This window comes from Furipterus horrens, unplaced genomic scaffold (genome assembly GCF_987537825.1).
Source record: "Furipterus horrens unplaced genomic scaffold, mFurHor1.1.pri manual_scaffold_3, whole genome shotgun sequence".
Taxonomy (NCBI): domain Eukaryota; kingdom Metazoa; phylum Chordata; class Mammalia; order Chiroptera; family Furipteridae; genus Furipterus; species Furipterus horrens.
The window spans coordinates 202,577,395-202,583,394 of NW_028327173.1; the positions used below are offsets into that span (position 1 = coordinate 202,577,395).

A 6,000-nucleotide genomic window follows, 5' to 3' on the forward strand; every position below is an offset into this window, starting at 1 on the left:
TAAGCTTTCAGGTCACTGCTGCATCTCAGGGGCACTCACCCTCATGACCTTGGCTCACAGCCTAGGGTTCTCCCCACAGCACGGCAGTCAAACCAACCTTTGTGCCTCCCGTTGCAGCTTTTACTCAGTGAGTTTTGTTTTCAGAATACTGCCCAGAATAGCCTGTGGTCAGCAGAAGGAGGCTGACAGCAATGTCTGTTCCAGGAAGCTGTTTTATTTTTTGATGAATGACAGCAGACTGGGTGGCTGGAATGAGTCTGTTGCTGAAGGAACATGACAGGTATTACACTGGTCCTCACGCCATGTAGATTTCTCCTTTAAGACATAAAAGGACACCTTGTGTTGCAGCCCCTGTTTTGCTGCAGTCAGGCAAGCTAACCCTTTCGCCCAGAAGAAAACAGTCCTAACGGCCGCAGAACACTCTTCTAAGGAGCTTTCCCAAGGAAGTGGGACCCTTGCTCTCAGCCAGGGACCTCAACGAATGTGTTAAATGGCTGACTCAGCCCTGACGACCTGGGTGACTGTGATCAAACTCAGAGATAGTGCTGATCAGGGAAGGCAGGGGGCAGAAAAAGCAGAATTAGACACCCTTCCTCATGGGAGGCAGAATGGCCATTTGTCCTACTTCGTGACCACCTGGGATCTTTTTTTAAAAAAAGGTTTTCATTATTTCTTTTCAGAGAGAAGGGAAGGGAGGGAGAAAGAGAAAGAAACATCAATATGTGGATGCCTCTCACGCGCCCCCAACTGGGGACCTGGCCCACAACCTATGCATGTGCCCTGACTGGGAATTGAACCTGCAACCTTTCAGTCTGCGGGACGACACCCAACCAACCAAGCCACACTGGTCAGGGGGCCCCTAGATCTTTATCTCCTTTTCTGTATTTGGCGAATTCCCCACCTGATAAGGCAGAACCCTCCTCCTCTTGGAGAAACTGAAAATGCCAGGTGCTCACAGTGCCAGACTCCCTGTGGCTACAATGAGGGTGATAACCTCAGCCCTGAGGGGCAGATGCCACTTGGAGTCCAGGGACAGCTGCGTCCCGTTTCGGTCAAGGTTGTTCCAGCAGCTGTGGGTGCAGGTGCCCATGAGTGTCCACGTCCAGTAGTGGTGGCAGGGCTCGCTGTCCTTGCCAGAACAGCCTCGAGAAGGATTTCCAGCCTCTGCTGCTGGCTGTGCAGCAGGTGCCTGGCCATGTAAGGCAAGAGCAGAGGGGATTTTTTGGACCCTTTTGACAATCCAACATGGAGTCACTGGCAGCCATGACAAGTCAAGTGCTCTGTCAAGACTGAGGTAATGACATATAACAGGAACATCTTAGGAGGGGCCCGGAACACCAAAACCATAAGTCTGGACACCAATATGAATGGGACCCCCACACCTCATGAGCTGTTAAGAACTCAGAGCTCTGACCACGCAATGCTCAAGCTGGGCTGCGTCATGGGTCACGCCCAGAGCCCTGCCAGACTTCCATGCCGCCACAGTGCTGCCACCTCTGCCTGGCTTGGTGATCGATGCCCGTCTCTCCACGTGTGGACACTACAAGTGGCTGAGACTTTGTGCCCATCGCTTGCTCTGCTCGCTTCTCTAGTGTCAGCTCCCCCTCACTGTGTAACCTGCAACTGACTCCATTGGCTTATTGGGCATTGTGGACAGACACGGACGTGTGTGAGTGACTCTCAAGCTGGGCTGCGTAATACCCGTGATAAGTGAGGGAATACTGTACACAGTTCAGTAGCTGTTAATCCAGAGTCATGCAACCATCACCACAATCAATTTGCGTTTTTGTCACCCCCAAAGAAACCTTGGACCCATCAGCAGTCACTCCTAGCTGCCCCACTGCAGCCCCTGGCAAACACTAATGGATTTGCCTATTCTGGCCATTTCATATAAATGGAATCATACCAGATGCGTTCTTTACAGCCGGCTCCTTTGACTTAGCATAACATGTTCAAGGCTCGTCCCCACTGTAGCATGAGTCAGCACGTCATTCAGCTTTACGGTTGGATAATGTTCCATTGTGTGGACACCCCATTTTAGTCATCCATTCATCAGCTGCGGGCAAGGGCTGTTTCCACCTCTTGGCTATTGTGAACAAAGCTCCCACGAAGGCCGGCCACTGGGCTGCCCCTGGTGAAGATTCCTCAGAGAGAGCGTAGGGTCCCAGGTTACAGGGGCCACCTACTCACTTCTCAGGAAGGAAGTGTGCTCATGATTGGGAGAACGCATCCGACCTTCAAGAGGCGACAAGTCACGGTCGTGCGAGTTGTGAAGGGAAAGCCGTGGCTTGCCGCGATCTGTATTTCTTTCTTCCTCGAACATGGAAATCAATGTTTGGCAGCTATTGAGCCTTTTTCCAAACTTTATCTCAGAATAAAGCCCTCATTGTTGGATGCAGTGTCTTGACAGTAAATGGCAAAATAATTCCATTATTCTGCAACGCCAGAGGGAATGGCCCAACTTTGAGGGGGTGAAGGTCGGGGTGAGCAAAATGTAGTCTCCAGGGTTAAAGAGGCCTCGAAACACAAAGCAGGCTTGGTGCAGAGGTGTGGGCACAAGTAGGTTCACGGTTGTAATGCAAAGACACAATCACACAAGAATGAACTCTGTTTTGCATACTCACATCTGTAAACCTACGTTTGCTCACCCCTGTGTTTAATCCTTGCCACTTTACCTTGAGTACAAAAATGTTTTAACTGCTAGAACGTACTTTGGAAAGATCTGCGTTTTCATTTTTCTTTCATTTCATTGAATTCAATTCCCTAATAGGTATTAAGCAGCTCTCAAGTGTTCAGGATGGTGCCGAGTCCCCTCCCTCCCTGCCCCTCCTAAGGAAGCAAGAGAAAGAAAATGTCCCTGTCCTCCTGAAGTCTGGGATTTGCTGGGGCGACAGATGGATTGTGAAAAAGGTCAGACTAGAAAACAAGGTGGAGCCAATGACCTGGGGACGCGGATCCTGATGTGGTCTCTGACCAGCATCCACCTTCTGGTTCTGTGCGCACTTGGCTTTGAGGAATGACCTCAGACTAGCATCTGTTTGGGGCCTGGGTGCCTGTCAGGGAGATGCCTGGCCCTCCTCCAGCCACAGCCAGCACGTGACCCACCAGGCAGCTAGGACCCTCCTCGCAGGTAGCAGAGTCTTGCTTGGAGGGACACGAGGGTAAAAGAGCAATGAAACACACATACTCACCCACACTTACGTGCCTCTTTCGACTCCCTTCGGAACTGAGGCCCCCAAGAACCAATCCACCACCTTTCATTCCCCAGACCCCGAGGGCCGGCCCAGGTTCCTGCCCTTGCCATGCCCGGTTCTTTGTTCCTTTGGTTGTCCCATTTTCTGTTACCCATTCCCTTTTTTGCTTAAGTTATTCAGAGGTCGTTTTTGTTGCTTTCTAACAAAGAACCTGAGTGAGACATCAATTATTTTTAAGTCCACCGGCGTGGGAAAGGATGTGAGAACATGGCCAGCACCCAAAGACAATCCCAGACCCAGGCAGAGAGATGAGAACAGAAGCAAGACTGTCCCGAACACGGAGAGCAGGAAACCCTTCTGTGTGGTCAGATGAGCAAAGATCTTAGTATCCCCTCCCTGCCCTTCACCTCACCCCTGGCACTGTCAGGATGGGACATCCCACAGATGGAACTCACTGCTCGGAGTGGCCTGTGGATGGAGCCAGTCCTGCGGGTCACTTGTGCTGGGCCCATGGCCCCCGAGGCCTCGTGGCCTGCAGGAGTGAGCCCAACAGGTCCTCAAACCGAACTTTGTACCACTGCTCTCTCACCCTGGGGCTCATCTGGGTTAAACTTTTAATCCTGGAGGAGCCTTTCACTGTTCAACATGCTCAGCTGTTCAGAGTGCGTTTGAAGACTAGTTTGGAGAAAACCCCTGAAATGCCAACCAGTTGCTTGTGGCTCTCTCTCTCTCACTGTATCTCTGTTCCTCTCCTCTGGGTTGTGTGATCAAGCACCAGCTGCTGCTCTTTGCTGGTGGGACTAAGCCTCGTTGTCCTTTTAAAAATCATTATGAAATATCTCCAGTGAGCACAAAGGCATAAGGTCTACCAGGCGGAACACCTGTGTGCTACCGCCAAGCCCAAGGAAGGGAACATCAGAAGCGCGGTTAGGCTGCCTGCAACTTCCCGCTCACAGAGCCCCGCGCCAAACCAGCCCGTGCCACCTGCTCACACGCTTGGGGTGGGTGGCAATTCCAGGCGGGCTGCACTCAAACATGGCTTCTGTGTCTGATCGGATCGAGGAAACGGCTAACATTATTATCCCCATCCCTGCATTTTTCTGCATCCAAAATGGGTCACCACGGGCAGGCCCAGGTGTCGGGTTGAAATTTTGACTTCAGCACACTCTGCCCACTTCTCATCCTCATGATAACCACACAGCCAAGGTGGGGGGCGCTGGTCAGGCCCAAAGCTGACATGGCACCCAGGCCCATGACCTTGCCCTCTGCCCAGACCGCCCGGCTTCTTCAGGTCATGCTGGCTCTTCCCACTCTGGGCTCCCCCTTCCAGCTGCTCAGCGTATTACTGGCCTTAGACCCTCCCTCACTGGTTGTAATCTATCAACATCTATTACAGTGTTTGAGCACTCTGAGACTATCAAGACACTTCATATAGAATGTACCGTACAAAGAGTTATCCCAGGGAATATTCCAGTCTTCTGCAGCCTGATGGCCTCTTACAAAGAGACAGTGAATGAAAGATAACAATAACATGATCCCTGTTTTGCAGATGAGGAAACTGAGGCCCTGAGAAGTCTGACCCTCCAGGAAGCATTGAGGGGTGGTGTCAAACATGCCAAGAAGATAGAATTTTGAGGCAGAATCTTTCCCAGACTTTCCATCACAGGCTGATGCTAACATTTGCTAGGCTGGTCCATCCATTGTTTTGGCTGTTTTCTATGTGGGCACACCACATTGCTGAGTGAAGGGACCCAGGGTGGCCTTAATCTGTGTTTCCTCTGAGTCCTACGTCACGGTCGGCCACAGCCCCAAGCTAGCACAAGATACAATTTGGAAAGTACTGACTTGTGATTTTGCTCAGCTGTATCATCTGTGACTCTGAAAGTCAGAGAAAATAGACACTAATAATTACTAGAAACATCTACGGATGCTTGACATACATTGTCTTATTGCCATACATTATGATCCTGACCCGATCTCAGCATCATTTGCAGCTGAACATTCTGCAAAGTCAACAGATGGGGCAGCAGCAAGCCGGAGCCACCTGTCTGGGACATGGGAGGTCCAAGGCTGTCCCCCTCACCCCACACCTCTGCGTGGCAGCTTAGTTCCCGGCTGTTGGTATCGCCTTGTTTTACACTGGGGATTATTTTTTGTTTTATAATTAGCCAAACACCTGCCTGGGTTAGTCATTATAATTCACAGGGCTGGCTCAGAGATTTCAGAATTGCACACACCACACAGCTGAACAAAGTTTAAGAAACAAAATGTGAAGCCAAGCCCAGGTTTGAGTCCGTGCCTGGATTTGAGGGTTGATCCAAGAACGAAAGAGGCTGAGAACCATCCCTGGAAGCAATCCTGTTCCCTGTCGCCCCCTCCAATCATTGGCTACCATTCCCTGGTAATTCTTTGTGGTGAAAGTAAGCATGTTCCATTTGGTTGGGAGGTTTCAGGGCCCAGAGAGAAGGAGGGGAAGGGGACAGGGACGGAGAGCAGGGCTCCAGAAGCAGGTAGGCGGGCTATCATTTCTAAGAAACAAGAAAGGACTAAGATCGCAAGAAGAGTTATGCTCCCAAATCGTGAACAACGAACAAACCAGCTTCCTCCTCAGCAAATAAAAAAACCCACTGCTATTTCTCATGCATCCAGTTTGGAAGAAGCGTTAGAGAAGACGTCCTGATGTTGCAAATGTGATGCAAATTAGAAACAAATAGTGTGCTGTAAGCAGCCCAGATGCGGGGAGTCCGAGGTCAACCACAAACACATGAAGCTTCCTGGGCCAAGTTTCCACTCAAGCTTCTAAGGT

General features: G+C 50.8%; 1 long non-coding RNA gene across 1 annotated transcript; it reads right to left on the reverse strand.

Annotated features, from left to right (window-relative positions):
- Nucleotides 1–196: 196 nt before the first annotated feature.
- Nucleotides 197–2,407, reverse strand: LOC150017163 (uncharacterized). The gene is made up of 3 exons (XR_016510095.1): nucleotides 1,907–2,407; nucleotides 957–1,189; nucleotides 197–315 (listed from the first exon to the last, which is right to left on the reverse strand). It is a non-coding gene; the product is annotated as an uncharacterized LOC150017163 (long non-coding RNA).
- Nucleotides 2,408–6,000: the final 3,593 nt, after the last annotated feature.